This window comes from Diaphorina citri, unplaced genomic scaffold, assembly GCF_000475195.1.
Source record: "Diaphorina citri unplaced genomic scaffold, Diaci psyllid genome assembly version 1.1 scaffold220, whole genome shotgun sequence".
Lineage (NCBI taxonomy): Eukaryota > Metazoa > Arthropoda > Insecta > Hemiptera > Psyllidae > Diaphorina > Diaphorina citri.
Genome location: NW_007377657.1, coordinates 230,628 through 242,646, shown reverse-complemented (window position 1 = coordinate 242,646; position 12,019 = coordinate 230,628). Strand labels below are relative to the sequence as shown.

The window sequence follows — 12,019 nt, the reverse complement described above, 5'->3', positions numbered from 1 at the left end:
GGCAGGTTACGAACCCGCAAACTAGAGCTTACAAGGCAGGTTTCGAACCTGCAAACTAGAGCTTACAAGGCAGGTTTCGAACCCGCAAACTAGATCTTACAAGGCAAGTTTCGAACCCGCAAACTAGAGCTTACAAGGCAGACGCGCTACCTTTCAAGCTAACTAGGCTCGGCTTATTTTATTTACCTTCGTACATTCCAATATGTTGCTACCAAGTGTTAGCTGGTTACCGTATTCTTTGACTGCTGTAGCAATTTTCTACTTTGGAGATTTTAAATCGGGTTCATTATAATCATTCTGGTACCCCGTCCGTATCAATTAGGTTGAACGCGTGACTCTTATCACTATCTAGGTCACTTAGGTTAAGCAACGCTTACCTCGGTATCTCAGGAAGTAGATCGTATCCGGATGGGCGGGGCCTAGAATCCGTTCCCGGATAAGCAGCGCTTGGTTCTTAATACCATCCGGGTCCGCCACTATTTCCGCAAGTGATTCCGGATCGTATACTTCTCGTGCGTGCTCGTACGCTTCTATAGTCTGGGGAGAGTGGGGCTTGCTGATGGGCGGTTCGCCTTCTTTGTACCTGAGGAATTAGAGATAGAGTACTTTAGACAGATACCTGTAGTACGTACCTATGTACAATGTACATCCATAGGTACAGACCATAGGCTAAAAAAGCACTTTTTTGTACTCAGGGAACCTTAAATAATAATTCCACCCATTCCCCGGATTTTACTTTTTGTTTTTGTAATAGAAAGCCAGCCTAGTTGGCTTTGAACTTCTTGGAAGCTAGCGCGTCTGCCTTGTAAGCGCTAGGTCGCGGGTTCGATTCCCCCCCGGGATGAATTTTATCCTAAACAAATAAGGTTTGTCCTCGGAAGGGCGGTCTTTCTTCTATCATGTCCTTCTCTCTTCGATTTTGGGACGATAAAACCTCCTGTCAACCAAATGTAGACATCCAGAAGATATAAGGGGTCTATTTCATGCCTATGCCTCAAATGAGAAGAAAAAAAAAAAAAAAAAAAAAAAAAAAAAATCACCTTTATGTAGGTAAGTACCTATACTTAAAATAACAAGAAATAATTTTAATATTTGTATTGTTTTAAGCATGATAAATGCTTATAATTATCATCAATATCATTCCCCGATCAATACACCCCGATAAATTTCACCACTTAACTTGGACTCGAACCATCAACCTCCAGATCTGAAATCCACCGCAAATCAAACTAGGTCTAGCAATGTTCGAATTGTTCTAGCAACATGAAGATGAAGAAGTATGTTGCAAGCTGGTCAGGGTCTATTAATCAACATGTCTGGTTTGAATTTAGTAAACCAACAGGAGATGAACCTCGTTACTCCTAGATACTAGATAGTGGTTCACAGAGGGCAATCTATTCATGTTAGCCTACAACACCAACAAAAGGAATATCGTCCGGAAATCGAAGAGAGGACGAGGTCTTTTAGAGGGAATTGAAACAACAAAGGGGTCTTATTGTTTCGAAAGCGAAGCCAGAAGGACAGGATAGGAGCAAGCCAGCCATTCCGAGAACGAACCATATCTGTGATAAAGTTCACCCCGGGCGTGAAACGACGTAGGGCTTATTATGTTAAGGCGGTCTCTTCCTGATCCCTGATGTGCCGCGTCCATTTTAGTTTAGGACTATTGCACTGACCGGCAGTCAATTTGGATTAAATTGGTGCCACTTTTAGTCTTGTTTGGGTTTTTATGTGATTATGTGCGACTCCTAAAGCTTGGAGACTTATAAAGATATGCTTTTAAACTATGACATTTTAATGATTTAAAGTGTATTCGTATTTAGAGCTATTTATGGCGGTAAGTATGTAATTTGACAGCCCAAAAACGAGGCATATAAAATTTTCAAGTTGAGAAGGAATTTGGCAATAATAAACTTTAGAAAGTAGAGAGCTTGTGACAGTTGTGTGGGTTGTCAGATATTTTGTCAACTAATGACTATTGACATATTGAGATAGACGATCCGAGTCAATGGTGATTCATAAAAAATGTTTCTTCTTGAATTTTAGGGCCGTTTTCTCTGTGCATGTGTATTAGGTTAATTCTAATCTATCATTAGGTAATCAAGCATTTTTATTTTTTCAGGGACTATAACTCACTACAATAGACATACAAAAATCCCACATTGATACCTTAGGTATAGTGGTAAACAGCCCTAAATTATGGGTTAAGCTTATACGAATCTCCGAATGTCTTGACTTGGACTCAAACCAACAACCTCCAAACCCAAAGTCCACCGCGCTAAACACTACTGAGGTATACTAGTCTTTCAGTACTAAGTCTTTAGTTGTCTGCGGTACTAAGACCTCTAAGTCCTTAGTATGAGCTAACGGTACTTATCACCATTTGAACTAGATGTACTCGCCATGTTCCAATAACCATGGCGAACATCTTGATTGTGTTGCCAACAGTGTTTCAGCTTGTTGCTAAACGTTGCAACACTCCTGGCCTCACAAGTAGGAGGCCACGAGTTCGAATCCCAGCAAAAGCAGAAAATTATTTTGTTTAACATTTATTTTGCATGTGTTTGGAACATCTTGATTGTGTTGCCAACAGTGTTTCAGCTTGTTGCTAAACGTTGCAACACTCCTGGCCTCATAAGTAGGAGGCCACGAGTTCGAATCCCAGCAAACGGTACTCATCACCATTTGAACTAGATGTACTCGCCATGTTCCAATAACCATGGCGAACATCTTGATTGTGTTGCCAACAGTGTTTCAGCTTGTTGCTAAACGTTGCAACACTCCTGGCCTCACAAGTAGGAGGCCACGAGTTCGAATCCCAGCTAAAGCAGAAAATTATTTTTAGTTTCATTTATTAGAGTGTGCCAACAAAGCAGTGATTTATTTTGTTGGATATCATTAATTTTCTGTTTATTTGGAATTGGACCAAAATTAAAATAGCAACTACGGTTATCTGTTGGGATGAATACACTTCTGGCCTGACAAGTAAGAAGCCACGGGTTCGAATCCCAGCGAAAGCGGAGAATTTGTTTTCATTATCATTAATATTTCAATTATTTGGAATTTGACCAAAAAAAAATGTAAATAACCAACACGGGTTCGAGTCCCGGGGAAGGCAGAGATATTTGTAAACAATTATTTGGAACGGTGTCAAAATATGAACAGCTAAGAGAGTGGTTTTGGTGATTGAGAGTCCACGGGTTCGCTTCTCGACAGAGGCAGAGAATTATTTATTTGGATTCAGATCAAAAATAAGAAGACGAAGTATTATCTTTTGAAAGTCATTTAGAGGGCAGTGAGCTAAGCGTGAGATGTAGGAGGGCACGGGTTCGAATCCCTCTGGAAGCAGAAAAATTATTTGGACTCTTATCAAAAGAAGAATAAAAAGTACTTTAGTTTGACATCTTCATTTTACAACAGAGGTAATTATGCATGTACCTTGTACCTACGTAGAGAAAAGTGAAGTTATGTATTCAAAAATAGCTCTGTCAGTCAGAGGTCACGGGTTCGTATCCCTCTGGAAGAAGAAAAATTATTTCTGACCATTTTATTTGGAATCTTGTCAAGATAAGAATAGGAGAAGACCAATGAAGTTAAGCAACGTTGAGCTAGATGGCTGACCATCTAGGGATGTCTTTGGCGCTTATAGAAATGGGAGGCGAAAGATGCCCAAGTTGTAAAAGCAGTGCTTAGAGGAGAGGTCAAGAGGAAGAACGGACTAAGCCAGTAAGCCACACATTCGAGATTATTGGAGTTAAAGTCTAGGAGTTGTACACGGATGTACATAAGTCTTGGAGAGCTGGTTCTTCTAAACTACAGCTGATAATGGGGCTTTTCAGCCATACGTCGAAAGTCCCTAGGAATAATAATTCAGATATGAAATGCTATAGTTAGTTTGGTTCCTCTACTATAGTGGAGCGAGTCCGTTTCAGACTGTGGCTTAGTCCAAAAAACTGAAAAAATCGGGTTTTTAATTTTGAGGGTTAGTCTGGTCTTTATCTTGGCCCTTCAGTTCTCCCCGAAACAACTTTATATCATTGTCGAAAAACCAGAATTGGAAGTACCAGTTTTGGATAAGTACCAACCGAAGAACATTCATATGAGTACCAGTTTGGTACAAGTACCAATAGGTAACATTCACATTAAGGATACCTTCACAAGTGACATTCACAGCTAGGTAGATTTTTCCAATAAATTCGAGGGAGGTGACCTTCATACGATTATATTTTCCACTTTTCGTTTTTGGTTTTATGTTTTAGACCAGTGGTTTCCAACTTTTTTCAGACTAGTACCCCTTTTCAAGTTCAATTTTAGCCATTACTAACCAAACTATGCAGAAGGTAGGTATAGCATGGAAATAGGTGTAGAAAAAACTAGTATACAACTAGTAGTTATGTGAACTGTAGACCTCACTCAGAATCTTTTGTCTCAGCTGAGACTTTAAAAGAACCCTGTTCATTAGTTATGTTTTACCCCTCTAAAAATTAATTTCACCCCTCGAGGGGTAATTACACCCCCAGGTTGGGAACTACTGTTCAAGACAATGTTAATATTGTCAATTCTTTCTTTGTCAGAATTATTGTATTTTTATCGAAAATAACAGACAATAACATCAATGTATAAATTTAATTGTTCATAATTTTTCACGATGAACAGATGCACACCTTAAATTCTTAATGGATAATTAAAATCAATTGAGCTGGTTTTCCTCAAGTCTCTAGTTTTCCTTAAGTGTCAAAGAAAGAACAATTGAAGTTTTATTGAGATGAGTCACACTTAAGGGTATCTACCTACTCAATGCCTGACAAGTGACAAGTTTTATTGAAATATTGTCAATTCTTTCTTTGTCAGAATTATTGTATTTTTATCGAAAATAACAGACAATAACATCAATGTATAAATTTAATTGTTCACCATTTTTCACGATGAACAGATGCACACCTTAAATTCTTAATGGATAATTAAAATTAATTGAGCTGGTTTTCCTCAAGTCTCTCGTTTTCCTTAAGTGTCAAAGAAAGAACAATTAAAGTTTTATTGAGATGAGTCACACTTAAGGGTTTCTATACCTACTCAATGCCTGACAAGTGACAAGTTTGATTGGTTCTCACCCTTGAGATGAGGGATTCTATTCTTGGGAGCTCTAGACCGCAGGGTCGATTCCGCCCGGGGCGAACTTTATCTTGAACAAATAAGGTTCGTTCTCGGAAAGGCTGGCTTTTTCCTATCCTGTCCTCTCTTTGCTTTCAAGACTGTAACGGTGTATCCACACTTAGTCGACGGCCGTCGATCGATCAATGTGAATTTATTTGGGATCGATGTGGATCGACATTCATCGAACGGCCGGTCGACTATGTTTGGACACACAATTCCTTTTATCAAACTGACGAGCTAACACAGCTAACAAAAAAAAAGCCAACAAAAATATAAGAAAGTAAAGCAAACTGGCAAAAAAATAAAATAAATAAAAATCGCACTTAAGTGTAGAATATTCACACATCAGTGTTATTCACCTGCCCAACGCAACCTTGAGTGGTTTATCTTGTACACTTGTTCACTATATTCACCCTTGACAATGAACAATACGAGGAACAAGTCAATAATCTCTCACGCTTGAACAGAGAGAAGTTGAGAGACATCAGAATAGTCAATACTGTCCATAGATTGACGTTAAATAGACAAGATCCCCATGATCGATAGACTTGTAAAGCTACACACATAAACATGATCGGCGGCCGTCGATCAATGGTCGATCGACGAGGTGATTTGGACTGCCAAGGTTTTTTTTTTTTTTTTTTTCTTTAAAGATGAGTATTTTACCGCCGTTTTTATTTCGTAGCAATGAAACAACTGCTACATTAGATATTGCCACCAACAAGATAAAAATAGCCATGATGATCGCCAACATCCGGAACGGATAGGCACTCAAAGAAGAAGAAGAAGCTACATTAGATGCATGTGGTCTGTGTCGTACCATGTCCATCCCGTAGTATGCCTCTCATCAGATGATACAATACTTCCCATTTAAGAGCTGGTTCAACACGAGAATACCATAAAGTAACCCGTAGGAATATTTGCAATGGAAAAACGAGTACAAATCTTTGTCGATGGTGGGAATCGAAACCGGGACCTTCTGCATATCAAGCAAACGAGTTACCATTGGGCTAACCCTGCCCTCAGTTTTTTTAAATGTCTTTTCTTTTCTAAGCTGCCAGTTCAGTTCGTATCGTACGTAGACCAAATTGTATCCGAAGAAACCAAATCCTCAGTCCTCATTTCAAGCACATTTGCCTTTCTTGGGACGGACTCTATCCGACTTACCGAGCTATATCTAGGTTAATATGACGTCAACTTAAATGCCAGGATCTCATGTGGCAATAGGTGAAAGCATTATACAACGCTGCCATTTGGTTATTTATCTAGCTATTCAATTTACGCTATTGAAGCCATATATAATTATATACTCGTAAACTGGCGTAGTCTCTATGAGTCTATGGCACAAAGCATAGAGGTACAGTAGAACCTCGATTATTTCAACTCCAAAATCTATTGGTTTTTTCTATCTTTCAAAGGATGTCCTATCTTATCAGAGGAAAAGATCATGGAAAGTGATCATTTCAACCGCGATCATTTTTTGAACAACCCCCGGTCCCAATTAGTTGAAATAATCGAGGTTCTACTGTACGCTTAAATTTATACCTATCGTAACTCGTACGCTATTGGCTTATGGCGCCTTTTGCCTTAATGTCAAGGTACTACATACACCTCAAGATTTCTTAGTAAAACATTTTTTTTTTTTTTACTTTTTTTTTTCTTCATATGTTATGGTCTTTAAATACAACCGTGTTCCCTGTCTAGTAAATCATTTCTTGGCTCTAGCCAGGAGATTGGCTCCGGTTAGAGCAATTTGAATTGTAGATCTAGGTGTTGGCCGTTTTATTGATATTTTCTTCTTTTTCTATATAGCTTTTTTTTTAAATTGCAACAGACGAGACGTAAAAACCAGATAATTTTTCTCTTAATCTAATGTCCGGATAAGCATGGTTTGATTCCCACCTGGGAAGGATTTTAGACAGCTGAGGTTCGTTCTCGGAACGGCTGGCTTTCTCCTATCCTGTCTCCCTTCTCTCTTCGCTTTCGGGACGATAAGATCTTGGCTGTTACAGTTCCCTATCAAACCTCTTCACAAAAAAAGAAAGCAATATAAAACTGAAGAAGTTCGTAATAGCCAAGGAATAAGGCAAAGATACAAAGTTGCATCTGAACAGATCCAAAAAATCTGAACAGATCCAACTTTGTATCACTTATTTAACGAAAGTTTTTAGCTAAATCCCCTTTAAGGATGAGCTATTCATTTCTCGGCAAAGTCACAACTTTTGGGTCGGTTTTTTTTTATCCTTTGGTCACTAGGAAACTATTCAATGTAGGTATTTTTACTTTCTATTATTTTATTTTTTATTATTACTTATTTATTTTTTAACCTGAGTGTATTGAGTAAACAAGATGTTTTCATGACAACAACCCGTGCCTTATTCTTATTCTTAATCTCTCCTCCTCTTCCTCTTCTGTTTTACAACTGATTCATCCACTTATTCACACGTGAGCGTTCGTTGGTCGCAATACTGCATATCTCAATGGATTCTCTCGTTGTGACAAAACATGAATAAATCTTGTATCCCATGAAACGCAATTTACGAACATCCCATGTATCATGACATTCATGATCATGACAGTGGACGTCATTTTATACAGGGTGTATACAAAATCACTCAGAAAGAGGGCCCTTTAAAGTTACAGGGCTAGCTGAAAATCTTTGTTGTTTTGATAGAGGGAACTGTAACTGCTGAAATTCACTTGGAAAAAGGACTCCTAAAAGTTTTAGAGCTAGCTGAAAATATTTGTTGTTTTGATAGAGGGAACTGTAACTGCGAAAGTCTTATCGTCTAGAAAGCGAAAAGAGAAGGAAGACAGGATAGGAAAAAGCCATCAGAAGATCCGAGAACGAACATTACCCGTTTAGGATAAAATCCGCCCCGGGGAGGGGGGAATGAAAACCGCGACCTAGCGCATAGGAGGTAGAGGTAGACGTCCTACCCTCTAAGCTGACTGCATTAAATCTAAAGGAACGTCTACACTAGAATCTATAGAATCTGTCGATTGCCCTGAAGTCGCGAACCCTGAAGTATAAATACCGTATAAATTAAGCCGCCAAGTCAAGAAATTTTGACGTTAGGTAAATAAGATCAAAGCATTCTAATGGACTGGAAAAAAGTTAAAACTCAGTTCGATCGTTCACACACTTGTGAGTCATCCTGTATAACAGCGTACAGCTGTCTGATCAGTTGCCATTGCCACAAAGAAAATCCACACAAATATCTTATGTAAAATGAAAATGTATAAGAAGTAGCGTGTAAAGAATAAGAAGTAGGAATATTGTGAAACAAAGAAAAATCTGTTCATCTGTTCAATGAGGTTTTTCTGCGGTTATGACGACAATGAACGAGCGAGGCAAGTGTAACGTTTTAACCCTGACAAGCACACGGTCAGGTCAATTTTTTCTAATGACTACCTATCTCGGGAAATCTCTTTGGATTTGGGCCCCTAAGGTTCCTTTATGCTTTCCTAATCCTATAGGAAGAAAAGTAGTGTAGATATTCGACAAAATTTTCGATGGTCAGTTTATAATGCCAAAATATGTGTGAGATCCCTAAATCCAAAGTTTCAGCATTGGTACTGACTAAATGGTTATTTAAAAAGATAGGGAAAGTCGTAAGATGTTCTCACCAGATTTTTCAGTGAGAGTTCCAAAGTTCATTTCTAAACCAGGAGGTTCTGTGGTCTTAGGGAGGCTCTATAGCTATTGTATACTTATTTTATAGATATCAAATCAAGTAAATCATTTCAATACGTACCGACAGTGACATTATGATGAAAATTATGTGACTATATACCGAGAGGGAGATGCCAAAACACGTTTTGAGGTCCCTAGAGCCTAAATCCAAAGTTTCAGCCATTGGTCCGTGTGTCTGTCTGTAAACAAAATATCTCGAAACTTGGTTGGATGCTAGCACCCTTGCAAGCTCACTAGGCTGGCTTAGTTTGACCATTGAACTATGAAGTCCGTCATGCTGAAAACAGACCTGCTTGAAATTATCCCCAAAGCGCGCTACCTTCCAGGGTACAACTACAGTTCTAAATACACCCTTGCAAGCTCACTAGGCTGGCTTAGTTTGACCATTGAACTATGAAGTCCGTCATGCTGAAAACAGACCTGCTTGAAATTATCCTCAAAGCGCGCTACCTTCCAGGGTACAACTATAGTTCTAAATTTTACCTTGGGGAAACTTTTCGTTTGACCATTGAACTATGAAGCCAGTCGTGTTGAAAACAGCCCTGGATTGAAATTATCCCCCAAGATTGATGACATTACGAGTTCAGAATGACGATCTTGGCAGTGAATATTGAAACGTTTAATTTCACTTCGAAGCACATTGCCATCACGTTCTCAACATTTGGGCCACGTTTATTTTTCTCTCCTACCTAAACGGTGCATTTAACCCCTGTCCGCAAATCTGATAATCTGTGTTTTCCAATGTTTTTTTTTTTTCTGATAAAATAAACTAGGTACCTATTTAGCTCGGCGCTGAAGTACTTGCATTTCGATTACCATGTGCATTAGAGTACTTCTGATTGATAATATCAGGAGTTTTCTATGGCTTTACTTAAAGCATTTTGAAACCAGGCCAAGGCACTGAATTTTATCTTCAATTAGGGACGTACCCACTTGAAATTTGGATCACAAAAATATATTACTTATGAGAGCTACTTGAAACTTGAGAAAAAAAAAAAATCAATAGGTTGTTGTTATCATTGTGATGATGAAGGAATTCTGAATTGTGTTGCAGATTCTCCTCATCCAATTAGTAATAAATATAATCATAATCAATCATCTTTTAAGTAAGCCTCCTCTTACAAGCTGATGGAAATAGGCACCTTACATATTTCAAGCACTGACCAACAAAAATAAATTGTTTATTTATAGTAATATTTCTATGGGCACTTAGGACCTTACTGCTTAGCTTGTAAATAAATAAAAAATATTTAAATGTGTACATGTAGAATAAACTAAAAATTTCATTAAGACAAAATTTTAATCAAGTAGGCAGGTAGGGCTGTAAGTTATTTACCTACTCAACATACTGGGGGAAAAAAAATCTGGCTCAAATGCAATCTACAGAATCAACTCCATGCTTATCCATAGAATAAACTAAAAATTTCATTAAGACAAAATTTTAATCAAGTAGGCAGGTAGGGCTGTAAGTTATTTACCTACTCAACATACTGGGAAAAAAAAATCTGGCTCAAATGCAATCTACAGAATCTACTCCATGCTTATCCGAGAATGAAAAAGTTTGGTTGAAATTTCTGCTCAGGCCAGGATTTGAACCTATCACTTTGATTACTTGGTGACAAAGGTGCTGCATTGTCTACAGAAGGGTGTGGAATTCAATCCCAGCTGGGCTACGGAATTTTTTTAATGTAGCTTGAGACATTGGCCACAATATTAATAGTAACCTACTGTTGGGATAAAGGGACTATTCATACAGATTCAAGTGACAAAAACTAAAAAAAAAAAAACATTGCAAACAACCCACTGAAAAGTCTGTAGTGTTTAAGCATCTAAAATGGGAAAATGATTATTGTCTGGACTGATACCTACATGCTAGGCAGGCGAATGACCGAGAGAAAGAAATTGCAACAACGGGGAGGCAGATGAAAGAGAAGAGGCAGTCGAAACAAACAAGTTTATGGGACGACTGACACCGAAACGATGCACCCTCGGGGAGAAAGAGGAGGGAGGGAGAAGAGAGAGAGAGAGGAGGGGGAATGGGACGAGAAAAAAGAAGGGGAAAATAGGGGAGCAGGAGAGAAAAGGTGGGGAGACGGAGAACAAGTTATCTGACGACTAAAACGAAAGACTCTTGGGGAAGGAAGAGGAGAAAGAAGACAGAGTTTAGTCCAAAGGACTTTCAAAAAAATTACATGTTTAAGTAAGTTCACTTGCTCCAAAGAGGCTATGGCAAAGCCAAAAATCATCATAATGGACAACAGAAGTAAAAGGAGGGCTCCCTGTAGGATGAACTGAGTTTCTCGAAAGGGGGTGAGAGAGAAAGAGGAAGGAAGAATAAATTAATAATAAATAATAGTGCTTATTTATACTGCTCGCATAGGACTGAAAAGCCCCTTTACTCCAGTTTAAATTTGGGGTCGGGATTTAAAAAAAAAAAAAAAAAAAAACTTGATATCCCGCGAACAACACTTTTAGTAGGAAATTTCTAAGGCCGACCACACACGTTCATTTTGAGCCTGGGCCTGTCAAACAAAACTGACCGTGAGTGGCCGACCTAAAAAGAACAATGGACAAAGGGACACAGAACTTGAAACAAAAGAAAGAGGAAGAAGAAGGGGGAAAAGAAAAAGAAGAAGAAAAAGAAGCAGAAGAGGGAAAAGACAAAGAAGAAGAAAAAATATAACAAAAGGAAAAACGAACCACAAATTTTACGTCTAGAAAACGAATTTTACAACTGTGGTCAAGAAACGGAAACACGAAGAAATTTTACGATTTTTGACACACGACACAATGGGACACAAAGACCGATTAAAATTGCGAACGAATGACCGAGAGAAAGAAATTGCAACAACGGGGAGGCAGATGAAAGAGAAGAGGCAGTCGAAACAAACAAGTTTATGGGACGACTGGCACCGAAACGATGCACCCTCGGGGAGAAAGAGGAGGGAGAGAAAAGAGAGAGAGGAGGGAGAGAGAGGAGGGAGAGAGAGTAGGAAGAGAGAGAGAGAGAGGAGGGGGAATAGGACGAGAAAAAAGAAGGGGAAAATAGGGGAGCAGGAGAGAAAAGGTGGGGAGACGGAGAACAAGTTATCGACTAAAACGAAAGACTCTTGGGGAAGGAAGAGGAGAAAGAAGACAGATGAGAAAGGGGGTGAGAGAGAAAGAGGA

The 12,019-nt window shown here is 38.8% G+C and overlaps 1 protein-coding gene and 1 long non-coding RNA gene across 2 annotated transcripts in view; both read right to left on the bottom strand.

Moving 5' to 3' along the window:
* The window catches only part of LOC113466154, a 30,549-nt gene extending 18,765 nt beyond the window's left edge, over positions 1-11,784 (bottom strand). The window contains exon 1 of the long non-coding RNA XR_003390638.1: positions 11,552-11,784. This is a non-coding gene — a long non-coding RNA (uncharacterized LOC113466154). The remainder of the gene's footprint in view (positions 1-11,551) is intronic.
* Positions 1-12,019, bottom strand: part of LOC103506182 (protein fem-1 homolog CG6966) — a gene marked incomplete at its 3' end in the record, with an annotated part of 38,531 nt that overhangs the window by 24,506 nt on the left and 2,006 nt on the right.